Source organism: Astatotilapia calliptera, chromosome 11, assembly GCF_964374335.1.
Source record: "Astatotilapia calliptera chromosome 11, fAstCal68.1, whole genome shotgun sequence".
Lineage (NCBI taxonomy): Eukaryota > Metazoa > Chordata > Actinopteri > Cichliformes > Cichlidae > Astatotilapia > Astatotilapia calliptera.
Genome location: NC_137432.1, coordinates 4,157,035 through 4,179,359, shown reverse-complemented (window position 1 = coordinate 4,179,359; position 22,325 = coordinate 4,157,035). Strand labels below are relative to the sequence as shown.

Below are 22,325 nucleotides of genomic sequence, written 5' to 3'. Positions count from 1 at the left end.
CTACCACATGAGAATTAATTTTGCCATTTGGAATTTTGCCATTGAAACTGTTTTTTATTTTGAAATGAAACCTGATTTGTATATTTAGAAGGGTACACCCAGGTAGGATCTTAAGGTAACAACTGTGATTGTGAAACAAGGTTGTAACTGAGAAACTGTTGGTACCAAAGAGAAGCTTTGATTTAAAATATTTTTATTTTTGTTTATTACAAATTTTCTTTTTCCTAAAAAAGGAAAAAACATACAAGCCGGCATTTCAAACTTTGAAACCTTTGTCTGAGTCTCATTCATTTCACTTCTGTGTGTAGCCGAACCATTTGGTCCAAATCATTTGAGCTCCTTTACATCAAGGTTTGGTAAAGCCTATCTTGAGTTAAGCATAGCAACTGGCTCTGCTACCATCTGCTTGTCTTTTCACATGCTGGGTGGAGCTGGGCCCCAACACACACAGTCAGGCACAACTCTCTTGTTACACTTGCTTTCTTTATTCTTACATTACACAATGTTGGTAAAATTGAGTGGACTGGGCATTGTCTAAAAAAGTCCATCAGCTGTTGCAGCGTTCCTGGTTGCCAATCCAATCAATTCCACGTACCATTTTGTCCCAGCACACTGCTGCGTAAATATAAGAGTCATATTTATGCAACAGCTAACAATTATGCCAACCAAGCCTCTCCTGGCACTGCCAAATGAATCAAAACACATCCAGCTACCACAGTGGAGTTATAGATGATTGTTAACTTACTCCTCTCTGATATTGCTACACTTTTTCATTTAAATTCAGTTTCAGCAAAAGCTATTTATCATGAATGTTACATTTACACTGAAGCAATTTTGTTATTTGGATAAATACGTTTTCATCTTACTGGTTGAAATACTGGCAATGGCTTTTGGAAAAATACCAATAACAACTTTTGCAGAGCCCCAGATAATATATTCAAATGTATTGTTCTGTCTAAGAATAATTCCAAACCAAAGACACTGAGTTCATAAATCTCAACTAAAATAAGAAAGACCAACAAACTACAGCAACTGAAGGCACCAGTTAAAAGCTTAAAAAAAGCATTTCAAAGAAAAAAAAACACAGAACTTAGGTTTAGAACTTTATTGTCATTGTAGTTATACAACAAAATTTGTTTGGTAGCTCAGAGGCCAGCAGCAATAAAACAAGAAGCAGCATAGTAACATAATAAAAGTATAAAATGTAAATTAAAAAGAAGGCACTGAGCACAGTTAAAAAAATTTATATAAATATATATATATATATGAGACTGCAAGACCAGACTGACCAACCTGTGCACTGCCTGGATTGATTACAAGAAGGCCTATGACTCAATGCCCCACAGCTGGATACTGGAATGCCTAGAATTGTACAAGATCAATGGGACCCTAAGAGCCTTCATCAGGAACTCAATGGGGATGTGGCGTACAACACTAGAGGCCAACTCCAAGCCCATAGCACAAGTCACCATCAAGTGCGGGATCTACCAAGGAGATGCTCTGTCCCCACTGCTGTTCTGCATAGGCCTGAACCCCCTCAGTGAGATCATTAACAAGACTGGCTACGGATACCGACTACGGAACGGAGCAGTTGTCAGCCACCTCCTGTACATGGATGACATCAAGCTGTATGCCAAGAGTGAACGAGACATCGATTCACTGATCCACACTACCAGGCTATACAGCAATGACATTGGAATGTCGTTCGGACTGGAGAAGTGTAGTCGGATGGTATCAAAGAGAGGGAAGGTAGTCAGAACTGAGGGGATTGAACTACCAGAAGGCAACATTGCAGACATAGAGGACAGTTACAAGTACCTGGGGATCCCGCAGGCAAATGGGAACCATGAAGAGGCCGCTAGAAAGGCTGCAACCACCAAGTACCTGCAGAGGGTCAGGCAAGTCCTGAGGAGTCAGCTGAATGGTAAGAACAAGATCCGGGCCATCAACACGTACGCCCTGCCCGTGATCAGGTATCCTGCTGGGGTAATAGGCTGGCCAAAGGAAGAGATAGAAGCCACTGACATAAAGACAAGAAAGCTCCTTACCATGCATGGAGGGTTTCACCCCAAGTCCAGCACCCTGAGGCTGTACGCTAAGCGGAAGGAAGGGGGCCGGGGACTGGTGAGTGTCAGCACCACAGTCCAGGATGAGACAAGGAACATCCAAGAATACATTGGGAAGATGGCCCCAACTGACCGAGTGCTCAGTGAATACCTCAGGCAGCAGAAACCCAAGAAAGAGGAGGGAAACGAGGAACCATCATGGAAGGACAGGCCCCTGCACGGTATGTACCACCGGCAGATAGAGGAGGTGGCTGATATCCAGAAATCCTACCAGTGGCTGGACAAAGCTGGACTGAAAGACAGCACAGAGGCACTAATCATGGCAGCACAAGAACAAGCTCTGAGTACAAGATCCATAGAGGCTGGGGTCTATCACACCAGGCAAGACCCCAGGTGCAGGCTGTGTAAAGATGCCCCAGAGACAATCCAGCACATAACAGCAGGGTGCAAGATGCTAGCAGGCAAGGCATACATGGAACGCCATAACCAAGTGGCCGGCATAGTGTACAGGAACATCTGTGCCGAGTATAACCTGGAAGTCCCGAGGTCAAAATGGGAGATGCCCCCAAGGGTGGTGGAGAATGACCGAGCTAAGATCCTGTGGGACTTCCAGATACAGACGGACAAAATGGTGGTGGCTAACCAACCGGACATAGTGGTGGTAGACAAACAGAAGAAGACGGCCGTAGTGATCGATGTAGCGGTTCCGAATGACAGCAATATCAGGAAGAAGGAACACGAGAAGCTGGAGAAATACCAAGGGCTCAGAGAAGAGCTCGAGAGGATGTGGAGGGTGAAGGTAAAGGTGGTCCCTGTGGTAATCGGAGCACTAGGCGCGGTGACTCCCAAGCTAGGCGAGTGGCTCCAGCAGATCCCGGGAATAACATCGGAGATCTCTGTCCAGAAGAGCGCAGTCCTGGGAACAGCTAAGATACTGCGCAGGACCCTCAAGCTCCCAGGCCTCTGGTAGAGGACCCGAGCTTGAAGGATAAACCGCCCGCAGGGGCGTGCTGGGTGTTTTTTGTACTAGTATTTACAATATGGTAGTTGAGTGCAAACATGAATGTCCCATAAAGTGTCTAAGATAATAAGTATAACAGTATTTACAGTGTGGTAATTTAGTGCAAACATTAATGCCCAGTAAATGACTTTTAGCACATTAGTGCATTAGCAGCAGACATAATATGGGGTAAAGGAGAGAGAGGGAGAGTTAGCTATTATGTGTTGGGGGAGGGGTAACACAGGCTACAGCTCTGTGGAAAAAGCTGTTAGCTTTAGTCTGTTTGTGCGGGTTCTGATTGCTCTATATCTCTTCCCTGATGGGAGGGGAAAAGTCTGTGAGCTGGATGGGTTGAGTCCTTGATGATGCAGCTAGCTTACTTCTGCAAACGGCTAGCATAGACCGTGTCGAGATTTGGGAGTTTAAATACACTTTGTTGGGATTTAAATATATAATCTGAATGCTTATTTGCTGATTAGATTGTTTTATGGATAAGAGAGGCCCAACTCTGAGTACAGTCTGTGCCAAAAGTACTGACAGGAAACTGCATGCTTTTGGAGAGCACAGGAGCTGCAGCCAGAAAGTGAAACTAAGCAGACGTCTAGAGGAAGTATATAAATGACTTAGCTTCCTGTTTTGCTTCAGACTTTGGCTGGCGTGTTTGTGTGCCTGCTCAGTCTCCATATTCCGGAATATGTAAAATTAAAGATCATTTTTTGAGCTTTGACCACTTTGAGCCGTGTCTTTCTTGGTCGTTGAAGAATACAAAGAACTGGATTTAATAACTTAAAAAAACAAAAACGCTGCTGTATGTCTGGGAGCTCCCAGCTGCTGCGTCTGCACGCGCCGCCATGTCAGCGCACACCTAAGTAAACTCATTAGAGTTTACTTAATCCATTTATTGCAATGTTTGTTATTGGACCCTTTCAACTACCGTATTTTTCCGACTATAAGGCACACTTTCTTTATCCTTCTTTAATCCTTTAATTTGCCAACAGTGTGCCCTGTGTATTAGTTTCTGGTTGTGCTTACTGACCTCCAACCGATTTTATGTGGTACACGACTTTGGTAAGCTATGAAGCTTGATGGTCAGAGCATTACAGCTACCGTAGTCAGGAGCCTCATGGAGTAATATGTTATATGGAGTAATATGTGCTTCAACATAATATTATGATGTGTGTATAAGGGCCCCAAAATGGCACCTGTTAAGAGACATGCTTACGGGCCAAAATCGCCCAACTGTTGAACTCAGACCGAAAAAACACGGTAAGCTGAAAGGCTAGACTTTAATCACATGTAGATTACTTCTTCAAAGGTTTTGGTGTACAGAGGCAAAATGTAAAAAAAAATAGTCTGTCTTAATATTTATGGGCATGATTTTGAAATCCTTGATGTTCTTGACAGCAGTATCCCATCCCTCTCACAGTTATCACCTTGGTTTTATCCCAGCTGCAACAGCAGATTATGCAGTTTTGGACCTGACCCGTGGATGTGTTCACATTGTTAGTTGCCTTTGATCAGCCTCCTGGAAACATAGCTCGGTGTGTTTAAGATTGAAGGAAGCAGGAGGTTGGATTGGGTGTGACAAGACTGTGATGAGCGCTTCAACCTCCAACTCCATGTACTGCTGATAGGCATAAGTGACCAAAGTGGAGCATTTGTTAGACAGCCACGCACAGATTAATGGACCAACTGAGAGGTACTGATCCCAAGTCTGAGTTGTGATGGCCTTATGTTGGCATATGAGGACTTTGTTGTCTCTTCACTTTCCCTTGATTCTAAAGATGCTACAAGATGGTAGCACTTTTTGAACTTGCTCATGAAGCATTTTGGAGTGTTAAGTTAGTTCACAGATGCAGATTACAAAAATTTGCAATGTGCAATTTCTTTTTTAGTGAAAATTCTTCTTGAAAAATGTTCAGATTTACTCAACAATCCTGAACATGAATGTTTCCTTGAACTCTCTAGCATTTCAGAGAAAAATATTACACCTTTTTTTTTTTATATCTTTCCTTTCGTCACTGGTTACTTTTTAGGTTTAGTCAGATGAGGTACCTGAATGATGCATTTGTCATTCATTAGGGAGTAGACTGTACAAGTACAATATCAAGGAATACACATATATTTATTTCTAGAAGGCCAAGCTCATCATGACTCACCAGAATAAAATATACAAATGTAAAATGTTTTATAGAAAACAGAATGTTGTACTCATGCATTGATTACTGTGTAAATATGTCTTGCAGCAATTTGATACAGTTTCATAAACTTAAAATTAATGCATTAAAAATACCTAGGAACTGGCACCTGTTTATGAAAGCCGCTGTTTTGCTTATATAGTGCCAAATCACAACAACAATTTTAGATAAACCAGAGAAAACACAAACAATCATATGAGCCCCTATAAAATGTAAGTGGACTGGTTCTTATATAGTGCTTTTCTACTGAGCACTCAAAGCGCTTTACATAACTTGTGCATTCACAAGCACATTTTCTAAGTGCTTTCTAACTAACATTCACACTCCGATGGATTCATGGGAGAGCAATTTGGGGGTTAGTATTTTGCCCAAGGATATTTGGCATGCAGACTAGGGGAAGCCAGGAATTGAACCACTAACCTTCCGATCAGTAGATGACCTGCTCTACAGCCTGAGCTACAGCCACCCCAAATAAACAAACACTCTGGCGACAGTCGGAATTAAAAACTCCCTTTAAACAGGATAAAACCTCTGGCAGAACCAGGCTCAAGAAGGTGCGGTGTCTGAAATGACCAGTTGTGGTGAGGGTAGAATTATGAATATCGTAGCCTAGATAGTTATAGTTATAGTTTATTTATTTATATAGCACATTTAATTACAACAGGAGCGTTGACCAAAATGCTGTACAAAAATACAACATACCTAATAAATAACTTGGAGTATTGAGATAGCAAAACACCAAATATGAATTAACAAATAACTCTCATGCTGTATTAAAAGCCAGTAAATAAAAATGCGTTTTAAGATAAGATTTAAAAAGATTGACAGTAGAAGCCTGTCTGATGTGTAGGGGTAAATTATTCCACAGCTTAGGCGCTACGACTGCAAATGCTTGATCACCTCTATGAACCAGCCTCGACCTTGGTACGGCCAAAAGCAAAAGATCACTTGATCTAAGAGATCTAAGGGGGGTATAAGTCTGCAGGAGTTCAGACAAGTACCCGTGAGCCTGTCCATTCAGGGCTTTGTAAGTCAACAATAAAAGTTTTATTTATTTATTTTAAAAAAAAACAATACAATTTTTAAATTAACTCTGAAGTGGACAGGCAGCCAATGAAGAGAGGCAAGCACCAGGGAAATGTGTTCACATCTTTTAGTACGTGTCAGAAGACGAGCTGCAGCATTCTGGACTAACTGCAGCCTTGTCAGGCAGGTCTGGCTAACTCCAGCGTATAGGGAGTTACAATAGTCCAGCTGGGATATAATAAAAGCATGAATCGCTTTTAAAAGATAAAAATTATCTCACCTTAGATAGAAGCCTCAGTTTGAAGAAAGACCGCTGTACAACTGAGCTAATCTGTTTTTCAAAGGTGAAATTGCTGTCAAATATAACCCCTAAATTTTTGGCATGCGATTTGACAAAAGGCTCAAGACTGTGCAGGTTAAAATTAGAGGTGCTGGGATTGCCACTTGGTCCAAAAATTCTCAATTCAGTTTTGTTCTCATTGAAGTTAAGGAAGTTAGAGGCCACCCAAGATTTAATTTCACCGAGACACTGAAGTAAGGGATCTAGTGAGGCAGAACTATTTCCCTTCAGTTGAAGATAGATCTGAGTATCATCAGCATATGAATGAAAACAAACATTATATTTTCTAAAAATTAGACCTAAAGGCAGCATATAAATGGAGAATAAAACTGGCCCCAGTATAGAACCCTGGAGAACACCACAATTAAGGGGAGCTGAGGAAGAGATAAAATCTCCAAAGCTCACAGAGAAAGTCCTGTCAGACAGGTATGACCTGAACCACTCTAATGGGGTGCCCTTAATGCCACAATGCTCCAACCGTGAGATTAAGATGCTGTGGTCGACAGTATTGAAGGCAGCGGTCAGATCCAGAAGCAGAAGCACAGCTGAGTCACCTGAGTCAGTGGCTAATAAAAGATCATTAAGAACTCTTAAAAGTGTAGTTTCTGTACTGTGAAGAGTTTTAAAACCAGACTGAAGCTGAACAAATACAATCTTTTCCAAAATTTTCGACAGGAAGGGGAGCTTTGAAATAGGCCTGAAGTTAGTGAGGACAGAGGAGTCAAGATTGGGGTTTTTAAGTACAGGCTGTACAACAGCATGTTTAAAACAGGCTGGCACAACACCTGAACTAAGGCTGCTATTAAAAATAGCTAAGATGTCAGAGCTGACAACCTTAAAAATCTTTTTTAAAAGATGTGTTGGAATAATGTCATTTGGACACAATGATGTCTTTGTGCTACTACATACTTCCTCCACCTGATCAAGACACACAGGCTCAAACTGATCAAAAACAGCAGAGCAGGTGAATATTTTAGACACGTCATGTGAAGACAGGGCGATCATAGATCGAAGCAGTTTTATCTTATTGATAAAAAACTGCAGGAACCTTTCACAAGTGTCTGAGGAACTATTAATACAAGAAGCTGGGGAAATATTCAGGGCAGAGTCAATAATTGAAAAAAGAACCCGAGGATTATTGGAGCTATTCTCAATAACATTAGAAAGAAACCTTGACTTTTCTGCTTTTACAATGTCCTGATACCTGTACAGACTGTCTCTCAACATGAGAAAGGACACCTGCAGCCCATCTTTTTTCCACTTACATTCAGCCTTCCTGCACTCTCGTCTGGCTGAACGAGTGGCCTTATTTATCCATGGGTCTGGTCGTGGTTTTGAGCTTATAGTTTTAAAAGGAGTGACCTCATCAAGGACTGTTTTGAATTTATCATAAAAATTAACTGTCATTTCCTCGGTACCAAAGCCAAGGGGAGATCTTAAAACTTTTTTAAAAGCAATAGAAAATTGTTCTGTTGCACATGGGTTAAAAACACGACAACAACGTGTTGAAATAAGAGGTGTAAAATGGCGGGGAGATGAAAGTATATCAAACACAACAGGACAGTGATCAGAAAAAACAGCATCACATATTTTCATGTTTAGGACCGGTAACCCTAGAGACAGCACAAGATCCAATGTATGACCCTGTTTCTGGGTTGGCCCCGACACAAGTTGAGCAAGACTGAAGGAGTCTATCAAGCTTAAAAAGTCTCTGGCCAGCGAAATGGAGGGACAACACACATGAATATTAAAATCTCCAACGATTAAGATTCAATCATAGCTTGGCACAGTTCGAGCTAAAAAGTTTTGAAAAGTCTTAAATAAAATCCTTGTGATATTTTGGAGGTCTGTATACAGCTGCAACGAGTGTCGGGCGGGGATGCCCCAATTCAAACGTCAGAAGTTCAAAACTAGAATACGAGTCAGTTAAGAGTTGTTTGCAAGAGAGCTTCTTCCTGAAAACAGCCGCCACTCCACCACCACGCCCAGTCATCCTCGGCGCATTAAGATATTCACAGTCCGGTGGTAAAAGTTCAGTAAAACAGCTGGACTCACCGACTCTCTGCCAAGTTTCCGTTAAAAGCATTAGATCCAGTTCCCGATCAGTAAATTAGTCCTTAAGGATAAAAGTTTTGTTTGCTAGCGATCGAGCATTAACAAGACTTAATCTTAGTGGTACCGGTGGCTCAGCGGCCGATGTGGGTGCCCGACCCATTGGCCATAGGTTCTGAGGGCTTACTCCACTTGAACTTGAGCGAAGACGGGGGGGGACGCTGGCGCGGGGTTACTGTCATAAGCCCAACAACAGGTGCCAGGCAAGTGTAAGCCATGTCCAGAGAGTGCCAGTAGTTGACGCGGTCAAATCCAGTCAGGATAGGGTGAAATATTTTTCAAAATTGTGTCCAGGTAGCCTTCATTCTCACCAATAAGCCACTGCGTTTCCCACGGCATCTACGGCGCCCTCTCGGTTGAGGTAGCGCCGGAACACAGCAGAGACAAGCTGGAACTCCTGACAGGAGCAGTGGGGAGAAGGTTCCCTGATAGCCACGATTACAATAAAGAGTTTTTAACTGAGAGGATCTTATAGCCAGCAGCATTTGGTGATCATATACAAGCAGAGAGTTAGCATTTTTTAAAACAAAGTAAAAATAAAACACTAGTACAAACAGAGTCAGACGGCAGGCCGTACACACTGGCGCCATCTTTTAACCTTCTGCTAGATGAGTTTTGCAATTGTGACTATTCATGTTTTATGTGTGTACCTAGAGTTCGGACACATATGTAGTATGCCAAAGGTGGAGGAGAAGAGAACTTGTAGGCATTTGCGTGCCATGGAGGCATATTTTAATTTGTGCCTGCATATAAAGGATAATACCTATGTTGTATTGTCTGGAGGCACCTCTACATTTAATCATAAAGTATGAACAGTATGAGGTAGGTAAAAAAGATTAAAAGATATTTATAAATCACAGATTTTTGCTCTGTTATGAGGGTCACTGTGTCAATTTGCAAACCGCATGAACAGATCAAACAATGCTGTAGCATGTATGTACTAGTTTCTACAAATCAAATACATAAGATCAAACAAATCAATAACCCTTCATTATGCAGTAATAATTTGCTAATCTACAGCTTGATCACAGGCAGAAAAATAATCTTATTATCTCTTGTTACTTATTGTCAGCTTGTGTCAGAGCTGCGTTTGCCATCTCAGAGATGGATGTGTAGTTGCTATCCTTTAATTACAATGAGTAAAGACCAGAAAATCCAAATGTGCCATCATTTGAAATGTAGGGATGAGTCACGCTCCTGCTTTTGCCTGAATGGGCTAGTGACATAAAAAAATATAGTACATCTAATTTAGTTTGAAATTCTGTGCAGGAGTTTTCCTCTCATTAAAGCACTCATAATAACTTCATTTGTCTTACATGCAGCTATAATTGTTTTGTGGAAAGGTCATGCTTTGTATCTGCTGTGTTTGTTATTTTTAGATGCCTATGGTAGGAATGGAGGATTAGTATATTCCTTTAGGAGTAATTACACTGGCAGCTTCCTGATACAGTCAATATTTGTTTTTTAACTGAAAATTGTTTTGTAATTGAAAAATACCTCTTATTTTTTATAAAGTTGTTAAATTATTCAATTTCTACGGTGGCCCCTAGAGACAAAGCACGTACAAACTCCAAAACACTTGCAAACTCCAAAACACATGCAAATTCCAAAACACATGCAAACTAAAAAACACTTGCAAACTAAAAAGCACATGCAAACTCCAAAACACATACAAACTCCAAAACGCTTGCAAAATCCAAAACACTTGCAAACTCAAAAACACTTGCAAACTCAAAAACACATGCAAATTCCAAAACACAACGGAAGTGCTCCAGGACGCTAGGGGCAGTGTTGAGCTTTTGTTACCTAGTAACTACACAAGCCAGGAAGTACCAATGACCGGATTTGGGGTTTGCAGCCTTAAAGGCCGCATTTTAAGGCCGATTACCTCACAGCGACAAGAGAAGGCTTTCCGAATTCAAAGGCTGCCCGAAATGCGGCCCTGAAATGCGTCCTTAATTTCCCTGAATTTTAAGGATGGGTCGGTGTAGCCTTCATGGCCCAACATATCCCAGACTTCATAGTGCGGTGGTGGTGTGGATAATTTTGCCGAAAAAAAAAACAGTGGAAGCGGAGCGGAGGAAGAGTAAACTTTCAGAAGTAAGTACTGAATATTATGTCACTTATTAATGCGCAAATATTTTTTTAATGAAGAACATGAAACCATTATTGTTGGCCACACGTCGGGAAAGTTGACATTAGCGATGTTTGTACTTTCAGAATTAACTTGGTTTTAAAGCCTTTACTTTAATAAATATATATATAGTCGACCTTAATCTTACAGAGATTGTGATGATTTTGTGGATAATTAAAGTCAGTCATATATCCACAAACACAACAAGCTGAAAGTCAGTGATGCTGCTCGGTTCGCAGTCATGAATATCACGGCACAAGCAGGATTCACTGCACTGTTAACGTTAGCTATGTTATATTGCTGCCTCTGTTCGGTGGTGTCGAGCCAAACGGACTTTAACGTGTGTTTGAACGAGCTGACGGTTCACTCGTTAAGTTGAAAGAAAGATGCTTTAATCACAGCAGTCACACATGTGTCCACTGTACCATCTGGGAACTCTTCTTGTTTTGTAATAACACAAACTAAATCCTCCTTCTTTTGTGCTGTTGTGTAGCAGTGTATACACCTGAGACTGTCACCTGTCTGTCTGTCCTGCACTCGCTCTCTGTTTCTTTCTCTCTGATTGTGGAATAAAAGTATGAACATGTGTTTATAAGTTACACTTGTGTTTGAATCCTGCAGCTTATCACACATTTGATTTCCATGTGTGACAACTGCAAGTGTCCAGAGTGAGGACAGACTGAGGGACCCACTGCTGCACATCATCTGTGAGGCTTTGCATCCCTGATGATCCACCGAACTCAACAGTGTGTGAGGAAGAGGAGGAGGAAGAGCCAGCAGCAGCTGACAGATGGAGAGAATAGACAGACTGTTCCCTGTTTGTGAAGGACTGCTAGGAAAGTTTAACATAACTGTCTGTGCTGAATCAGTCTTATTAGGTAATGTTCAAATAATTTTATCCTCCCAGTGTTTTCAGTGTGGGAGAAAGTACTCAGAGTACTCAGGGCCTTCAAGTTACACACTATGAAAGGCAGCAACAAGTGTAATGTTCAGAAACCTAAAGTCTGTATCAGCAGCAGAATGGAGCTAAAATAAATGTTGGTTTCAGTTCTATGAAGCTTTGAGTATTTTGGATCAGTAGCTGCTGTGTTTGTTGCATCATATTGCTGTAATTGTTTATATGCTTTATATATTCTGAGCTAAGTTGATCTATAGTGTTACATCATATTCTATAAGGATGTTATGTGTTTGTAGACTTTCTGCCCAGTTTGACCCATTTAGCAGAAGTCAGCCTGTTTAAGGCTCTGATATCTATTCTGTATGACTTAAAGCAGTTATGACATGGTCTGATTTTCTCACCCAATAAAGGAATATTTCATATATCAGTCTACTCTTCATTCTATCAGAAACAGTTATCACAGCTTGTACGTTTTCTTTTTATAAATATATGTAAGCAATGAGCCAAATTTAGTAATGGCAACATACTGAAGGAACAACATTTGTCTCTTATAAATGATACACCTATATATGCACTGTCAAAGATACTTGTCTTTGAGTGAAGATTTAAGGTGATAAGACATAACTGCAACTTGAATCTGTACTGCTCAGTATTTGACACAGAGTTCATGTTCACTGCTGTAATAGCTAATAATGATTAATATAATAACTATAATATTGGCCATATTATATTTACATTACCAAAGTGATATGACTTTAGTCTCATGAACAACATTAGCTAATTCTTATTTACTAACTAATCTTAAATAACTGTTCAGTACAGAAATGAAGCCCAAAAATCATGTTTTACAGTCCTGTGGTCTCAGCCTCAGATACTTATCAAATCACACAAAGCTCTTGTAGAAACAAACAAACAAATGAACAAAATATATTCTCCTTCATTTCTGTCAAACCAAGTTGTATGACATGTTTCCAGCGGTTAGTATCATGGTTGCTAGGCAACCTGGGAAGCGCGACAGAGACTAGACCGTCCCATACAGACAAACTTGCCGTTTATTTTGCAAATAAACGTTGTGTTTTTGAATTTGCAAGTGTTTTGGATTTTGCAAGTGTTTTGGAGTTTGTACATGTTTTGGAGTTTGCATGTGTTTTTGAGTTTGCAAGTGTTTTGGATTTTGCAAGTGTTTTGGAGTTTGTACATGTTTTGGAGTTTGCATGTGTTTTTGAGTTTGTACGTGTTTTGGAGTTTGCATGTGTTTTTGAGTTTGTACGTGTTTTGGATTTTGCAAGTGTTTTGGAGTTTGTACGTGTTTTGGAGTTTGCAAGTGTTTTTTAGTTTGCAAGTGTTTTGGATTTTGCAAGCGTTTTGGAGTTTGTACGTGTTTTGGAGTTTGCATGTGTTTTTTAGTTTGCAAGTGTTTTTTAGTTTGCATGTGTTTTGGAGTTTGCAAGTGTTTTGGAGTTTGTACGTGCTTTGTCTCTAGGGGCCACCGTAAATTTCCCTTTTAATAACATTTACATCAAACCATTGATTGTTTTAGCCACACAGTTCTCCTGTTATGAAGACATGTAAGGCCATTTGGGTATGTTATACAGGTAAAAATCCCATATGTAAATCTAACCATTGAAATTTCACTGGTACCCTGGTGGATTTCGATGGGGTCAAAAAAATATGTCTCATCTTGACATTAACCTAAACTTTATTTCAGTTTGGGTTTGTAATTGAACCCATTTGTGAATGTCTAATCTCACATCGCCACTATTGTCACTTTGGAAACTCAGCATTTGTGATCTTTGCAAACCTTTCCTCATACTGTGTGCAAATGGTCTGTCTCCCACTGAGCAGCGGAGAGAGGGGAAAATTACAAGGAAGGTTTCATCAAAGAAACAGAAATATCTGGAGAAATTGCAGAGTCTGAACAGCATGGTGTTTAGTCCAGTGAAAAGCTTTTTCTGGTAATGTTTTAATGTTGGTCTGCATTTTCTGCACATTGTGCCTGCGAGGGACATGGCAGCTTACTAAACAGAGCAGAACACCTCCAGATGACTGCATGTGGGGTTGATGCTGCATTGCAATTTGTGTATGTGTTTTGAGAGCCTCCTCCTGTCAAGGTAAATCTTTTATGAATTGTTGTAGGTAGCTGACCCAGCTTCTCCAGCCTCGACTCAGTCAATGTACCTAAAATAACCCTGATTTGATTTTTTAAATTAAATTTAATTAAATTTAGCTATCAAGCTATTCCATCTCTCATTCCTAGTTAAGTTTTTACATCCTCAATGCCCAAATTTTTTACAGCATTCAAATAACATAAAACCGCAATACAGTAAAAATCCAAAATTAAAATAAGTAAGACGGATACATGAATTTAAATTAATTTTAAAAATCTAACATTTTGAAATTATAGTATAATTAATTAAAATGAGGGTAGCGCTGATTGAATTTTAACCAACTTTTGACCATTACTGCAAATGATTCAATTTCTGTAATAAATTGGTGATTGATAGATGACCAGCCTTTAGGAGACTGCTGATTGCCCTAATTATGTCATTGCTGTTCAAAATGCTCCTAGTATCCGTTTTGTTTTTGGATTTACCTAGAAAGACCTGCAGGAGCCAGACTATAGCTAGAAAAATTTTGGCTGCTTACTGGAAATGAAGCATACCCCTCAAAGAAATTCTGTTAAATTCAAATGATTTAGAAAAGAATGGAAAACAATCTTTACAAGGATATTTGATGTATCATGGTGGCACAAAGCATTCACAAAGAAAAATCAGCTCTACCTCGATTTAACCATGCATGCTTCACATCGCTGTAAGTGTAACTCCTCATTTGGGTTTGCAGAGAATTCAAATGGTTCCTTAAAAATTTGAGTTCTTTTTTTTAATCCTACGGCCAAAATTACAGACAGACTATATGATACTTGGATACTATGATAATAAAGGATTAACGATGTGCAAGGTTGTGAGCTGTGTTATTCCACTGTAGCACAAGATCTCACTCAAGTGGATTTGATCAACTCATCGTCAGCCTTCATGGTTGATTTAAATGAAAAGCTTGGTGTACCTAAGATTTTCAGCAATGCATTCCTAAGTAGCATTTTCACAGTGAAAACAAGCAGGTGGACCCCTCCACTGCACACAATGAGCTCTGATGCTCATGCTGCACACACAGTCCCACTGCTTGTGAAAAATAACATACTAAGAAGTGGGGTACATTAATTTCCTCAATGTCACTGTAGTGACTTTTAAAAACTTTTTGCATCTTAAAAACATCAAAAGAATGTGCCAGCATCTGGCCTTGATGGAATACCCAATGTTAGGATGAAGGTGGCGGAGACAGTGACATACAACGATCACAGGTAAATCACCCAAAAGACAGTGCTAGACAGCAAAGCTCAAATTACAAAGATGTTTGAGTTCAATAAACCCTGTTACAACTTTAACCTCATCTCCAAGGACATATTTTCTGATCTAGAATGAGCCTCTCTTCAATATTCTGAGTTACTAGCGCCAGCAGAGAACATTTGCCTACGGTCTCATGGCATCTATTTCAGATGTTGTGCACAGCATGCCAAATAAATAAATGCAAAACGTTGAATTAAATTCAATGGAAGAGGTTTAAAAATTCTCCAGTCGCCACTCCAGGACTTGAATTTACCGTGGCAGCTGCTGGGATTGGAATGTGAGACTGGGTCGGTAAAACAGTCATGGTCATATCCTACGGAGAACAAAAATCGGAACTTGTAAGCATCACTTGCAGTGCCAGCCGTTGGGAGCATGCCAAGTTCTTGTTTTCTCAGCCACTCAGTAGCTAAACTCCAGATTTTGGGGAAGAGTGAAAATCTGTCTTTCTTTAGTGAGGAGGGTGAAAACCACTGACCTCAGGCTTAATGAGATGGGAGCTCTTGATTAAGTTCCTCTCTGATTTGAGAGTATAATTGAACATATTACAGATATCACACTTGTGCTATCGACAAGCCACTCTGTGAGGGCATCGTGGTAGCTCTTCCCCGCCATGCTCAGGACTCATTACAGTAGGAGATTGATTATGATTATGTATTGATTATACAGCCCTTTCAAAAAAAGGGAAAAAAGGAAAATCAACCACATTGTCTAACTGATCACCATGTCTAATCAGTTCACTAGGGTTCATCATTAGTAACTGAACTATGCAAAATTAGAATGTCTATGTGATATTTTGTACAGAATAATATAAAAAGCCCAATAGCTTATCAAGGACATATTGAGCAAAGCGAACAATTACGATTGTGAAAAAAAAAGCAGAACGCTGTTAACCTTTTCCTCAATAAACAATATCATAATTATTAATTTTCAATCAGTTTCTACTTCTTATCTCAGACAGCAGTGTAAACAGGGATATTCAGACCACAGATGTTCTTCTGGGGGAACCCTGAGATGGAACCAATGGAATTTTCAGTGTGTGCTGTAAGACCTCAAATAGGACATGTGCAGGAGCCTCAGGCTGATTGTAAAGTGTTGGCACTCTGTCTGCATTTTTATGTTTGATGGCAATTATTTGCAACCTTTACCAATCTGTCTGTGAGTGATTACAGTCTGTCTGAGCCAACTACATTGTTTAGAGAGAGGTTGGCTCTCACCAGGTAAGCTTTGCATTCATCTTGTGATTGAAAGTAGTCACCCAGAGATTGAGGGTGTTCACACTCAATCTCTGGGTGACCAGTGTGTCCCCACAACGTCTTCCTGTCAGTCCCCAAATGTGAAAAAAGTCAACACAATCACTGGGCAACCACAGATTTTTCACTAGTTGCAAAGCGGTTGTTTTCCAGTTTTTTTTTTTTTGCAGGGTGATCCCACACCCTGGGATCACCCTGAATCAAAGGGTCCCACAGCCTTTTGATTCAAATCAAGTTGGTTCAAATTGGGCTTATTTATATACTCTAGCACCAAAACACAACTACAGTCATCTTGTGGTAATTTGCATGATAAGATACAAACCGTAAAGTTTTCAGGATCCCAACAAATGACTCCTTATGACCAAGCACTTTGGAACAGTGGGAAGGAGACACTCCCTTTTAACAGGAAGAAACCTCAGAAACAGGCTCAGGGTGGGGCAGGGGGAAGAAAAAGTAACGAGGAAAAAAATTAGTATAAGGAGACAAAACATAAAACTAAGGGAGGGACAGGACAAATTTAATGACATTCCACAATGGTACTATATGTAAATATTTTACTTAGTCTTTCTTTGTTAGTTAGTTCTTTGGGTTTGTATTTGGGTTCTTTGGGTTGATTGTATTTAAATAGTAAGGAAAAATTAAAGATAAACATCAGTATTTTAGAATTGTCGTTGGTACATACTGAAATTAGAGTTTGACAGTGGCTACAAAGGCAGAAAAAGTTTCTGTAGTCTTGGTAACATTTTATCATGTAAATTCTATTTCTTACACCCTTCATAAGCATTTTCAAAAATGTTTCAGTGGGGATAATATAGGACAGAATCAAAGTTCTGACTGTATCAGTCACCGCTCATACCACAGAGAGACTTAATTTGTCGAGAGCGATTTTGTAAGGGCACTGCATATCAGTAAAGCTTTGAAGTGGCATGCTGATATGAGCATGCTAAAGTGTCGACATGCTAATGTGAGAGAAAAGTTTCAAGTGGAAGAAGATAAAAAAGCTGCTGAAATGATCCAAACCATTTACCAAACACTGATTGTGAAATAACCCTCTCTCAGTCCCTCCACCTTCCAGGGAACACAGCGGCAGAGGAGTTTGTGAAATGAGCATGAAATCATAAGTGCAGATTATGTGTTGTGGGCTCCAATGTGAAAATTATGTTAAAAAGGATTGTGTAATACTTTCCCATACAGCTTTCACCCATCTGACAAAAAGTTAAAAAAATAGGCAAAAGAGATCTTTACTAAAAGTTTGATCAAACATCATTAGATACAAAGTAAATGCTTTTGGTTCAAAGTGTAATAAAGGACATTTGGAAGATATGACTGGTAAACTGATATAGTTTCAGCCTAATAGCTCACAGAGGTAACCTTATTAGAATCAATAGCTCGTTTGCAGGAGATTCCACATACTGAGAGACAATGTGTGTGGCAGGCAGGGTTAGACTAAAATTCAGGACTCGGAAGCTAGACCAAACCCCCGATACAGCTTTATTGATAGACTTAGAAAAGAAAAGAATTTAAACTAGGTTGATATGAAGAATTTGCTACACTGGGAAACTATACACAAAAAGGACACGCAGCAGGAGGGAAGATACGTGACGTGACAAAGAACAGTACGAGAAATAGATAATATATACATATGAGGGACTCAGGGCAGAGAGGACATATCTGAGGAACAGATATAATCTAACTGATGAGGTGGGGGAAGCGAAACTGACGCACACAAAACGAGAGACTGTCAAAATAAAACAGGAAGTAGCACACTAACACAGAGTCAGACAAAGACAAGTGAGCTTGACATGGGCACGGAACACAGAGAGACCAGACAGACAGACATGATCTGAAGACAAGAAGCAGAACTTGAACTTAACAATCAAAGAATACAAATAGTAACATAGTTAACAAACTCAGATATTTAAAAGAAAACTGTCATCAACCCAGGAACCAGGACTCAATGTGCACTATTGTTTGTTTACATTTTCCACTGTAAATTCTGTAAAAACAAACAAACACAAAAACCCCCCAAAACGTACAAATATTCAAACCTGCTGTTCTTCTAATGGCAGCTAGAGGATGGTATATAAGAATGTCTAACCATGCATCCATTCTTTTCCGCTCATCCAGTTGCTGGATGACTATAAGCTCCTGGAATTGCTTCAGTGTAGTTTCTTCAGCTTTCCTCTTTGGCTGAGTTGAGCTCGTTAATCGGCAGGGATACAGGAGCGAAACCATAGGTGTGGCCTCTGCACAATCTCCTTTGATTAAAATATTTTAATTATCCTGTTCCTTTTAAATACTCACAAGGGCCTTTAACCCAGCATTTTAACCATTTTCTCTAAAAAATACCTTGAATTTTCAAATATTTGCCCCAACAAAAATACAATTGTTAAAAAAGAAATTAGTTGTATAACCATAAAACCTGGGTCGGACTCTAATACCACATGCAGACGATTAAAAGAAATCAAAAACAAAACCTAAAATAAGCTATATACGTGTATATAACCCTAACCCATACATAGACACATACATATACACCGACCATAGCGCTATCGAAACTTCAACTTTTTCATTGAAGAAATTTTATAAAGAGACTGATTAATAATTTCTTAGTTCCTTACCAATTGATCTCTCATGACAGAATTACTTTAACCAAATCACAGAATTAAATTTTAATAACAATGTGCATGTCTTCACCTCTTACCCTCCAGTCCTGCATGGTTGAAGACGGAGCTAGGGTGCATACCATAACAGCACCTGATTTGTGGCTGAGGTCTTAGGCTACGTTCAAACTGCAGGTCTTAATGTTCAATTCCGATTTTTTGATCAAATCCGATTTTTTTTTGTCTGTTCGTTCACACTACAAATAAAATGCGACAGCAAAAGCGCTCTATTGTGTACGCTCAAAGCGGCCCGCATGTGCAAAAGAAGACGTCACACACAACGCGCTCTGTTTAGACCCAGAACAAACAGTATTGTTTGACTGATGGCCCTTAATAAAAAGACTTCGGACTTTACGTTTCCCAATTTTTTGCTTGTTATCTTGTTATTTACATAATAATGTAAATAACCTAATAATGATCCTTATTGCTGTTTTAGAGAGGAGCGGTGCTTCAATGGATAGTTGCAGATTTCTGTCAGAATCTGCAGATTATACAGTACAAATAAAATGTTCACGTTGTCTTCCCAACAGTTTCACTGACATCTACACTGAATGGCCAGGAAGCGTTCACGTCGTCTTCTCCGGCGCTGATAATTAGCGTCTGTCTTGTGCCAGTGACGTAAAAGACGGATTTAATGCGACATGACCGTTCAAACAGCAGTCGCTTTCTAAAACATCGGATATGTATCGGATTCAGTACCACATACGAAAGTGACCCAGATCGGATTTGAAAATATCGGATTTGTGCCGTTCACACTGTCATAGCATGATCGGATATGGGTCGCATAGGGTCAAAAAATAAATAAATAAAAATCGGATTTGATGTGCTTTCGCCTGCAGTGTGAACGTAGCCTTAGTCTTGTGTCTGTTGGTATCAGAGTAACAGTCTACTTCCACTGTGCGGTAAACAATAAAACACATGTGTGATCCCAATTACAAGATATTAGCCTTACAGATAAAAATAAATCCCAACAACTGAGCAAACAAAAACAATCTCATGGTTCCTTCCTGAAAATGGGGGAAAAAAATGACATACACTTTATACTTCACAATTTCCTGCACCAAACCGTCAAGGATGGCTGACTTCAACTTGGGATCTGGAATAAGTGCAGTTCCATTCTGATTGTATGCAATTTTTTCCTGCTGAAGTTGTAATTTGAACACTTGGGCACATAAAAGACAGCAGGCCAAGAAGACCGTGAGCTTGTTGACTCACTTGATGACAACACATCCGTGTCCACAGATCCACCAGACAGGTACGAAGAATTGTTAACAGAGGAACAGCTGAGGGCTTTGGAGCCCTGGACAGGATCAGGAATGATATAATCCTCATGCTGCATAGTGGTGGGTCTTGACATGTCAATAACTTTAAGAGTCCCTCTGTCTCAGTGCCACAAAGAACTCATTCCCAAACAAGGAATCCATAAACTGAAGTCTGAAATTGCCCTGAAGGCCACACTGTCTCTTGACTTCAACGATGAGATCCTCAATTGATTCAGGTGGTCCATTGGAGAGAGTGAGCCTTTGACAGGTTCCATCAGTCAAGATGATCTTTGGGATCATAAGGGGCCCCCATTTTAAGCAGTTACTCTGTAGACAAAAAAAAAACAAAAAACATTACATCAGACACCCAGAAACAATAATTTCAGTTTAGTCTTCATACAGTTACTCATACATAGCAGTCAGTTATAAAAGGTCAGATGTAAAAAAAGAAAAGAAAGAATGTATCTAATGAAATACATGTGACTGAACTTATTACACTTATTTGCACACCGTTTATTTCTATATGCCTTTTTAAAGTCACCATGCGGACCGATCCGATCTTGTAGTCAACCAGTGGATAAGTGTCAAGGAGTTCACGAAGTGAAAGTGCTCCCTGTACCAGCCACCAAGCTCTCTGACAATGTAGAATATGCTCCGGTTTACAATGCAGCTGGTTTATTTCACAGAATTCTGGCAACCCACCAGCTGCCCTGTGGGCCAGTACCATTCCCTTCCTATAAGTTATAATAATGAATAATAATAATAGATTGGATTTATATAGCGCTTTTCAGGACACCTTTCAGGAGCTTTACAATTCCACTATTCATTCACTCTCACATTCACACACTGGTGGAGGCAAGCTACAGTTGTAGGCCAGACTGACAGAAGCGAGGCTGCCATATCGCGCCATCAGCCCCTCTGGCCAACACCAGTAGGCGGTAGGTGAAGTGTCTTGCCCAAGGACACAACGACCGAGACTGGCAACCTTCCGATTACAAGACGAACACACAACTCTTGAGCCACGATCGCCCCTGAAGTTATGCCCTTTATTGTCACACACTGTGCAAGGTTGACCTCTAGAATGTCAGGAAACGTTTGCCTAATGACTCTAGCCATTTCCTCTTTAAGCAAATCCACTGGAAAAGTTGATACAACTGAGACCTCAAGTTCAGTCTTGCCAAGAGATGGGGAGCTTAGATGGTAAGCTATCATCTGATGCTTTGAGGCTAAGGAGAAAGGCACATTCTTAAAGCAGCTTGTGTGTCTGATGACCTGCTTGGAAAAGCTGTGTTTGGCCTCGAAACGCATTGTCCACAGCCAAACAACTGGACCAAAAAAAACCTAATCATCTGTGGATAATGCTCCAAATAATGGTGTTTTGGTAGTAGCTTAACATCAGGAAACAGTGCCTGGCATCTCTGTCTGTGCTCTATAATTGTGCTTTCCAAGAAAGCCAGAGAGTCATCACTATGCACAGGAGACACGACAAGTTCTGTGATATCCATCAGAGTCATGAGAACAAGCCATGCAGGCCCATCTTCAGGCACAAGTGATCCAACTAAAAAAGGCAAGAACCGGAGCAAGCCCCAGTTCTCATGCGCATTTCCTACAACTGTTTTGGTGCTAGAGAAAGTTTGTGACACTACATGAGGTCTGTTTGTCTTATCTTCCCATTTGTAGGGGAACTTCAGAATCGAATTGTTCAATTCGGCTAAAGGGAAAAACTAATTTGATATAAGAACTGTCAAGCAATGACCCAACTCTACTGGGATTATACCCTCAAAAACATGATTAAGATCAGGCGGATAACCAAATATGACATGAAAGTGGGACAGATTTTTGGTGAAGACACATTCTCTTTTCACTCCACAACAGCCTGTACCTGTATCTTGGGCTTGTTTGACATGGACCTGGTGAAGCTCTTTGCTTCTTAGCGTGAAAGCACCAGACGCTACAGAATACAGCTGAATAT

General features: G+C 40.1%; 1 protein-coding gene and 1 long non-coding RNA gene across 7 annotated transcripts in view; both read left to right on the top strand.

Moving 5' to 3' along the window:
- Positions 1–22,325, top strand: part of tsnare1 (T-SNARE Domain Containing 1) — a 269,581-nt gene that overhangs the window by 70,917 nt on the left and 176,339 nt on the right. The gene's annotated exons all lie outside the window — the stretch shown is intronic.
- On the top strand, positions 10,558–11,920 carry LOC145431722 (uncharacterized). The gene is made up of 2 exons (XR_013912001.1): positions 10,558–10,842; positions 11,498–11,920. It is a non-coding gene; the product is annotated as an uncharacterized LOC145431722 (long non-coding RNA).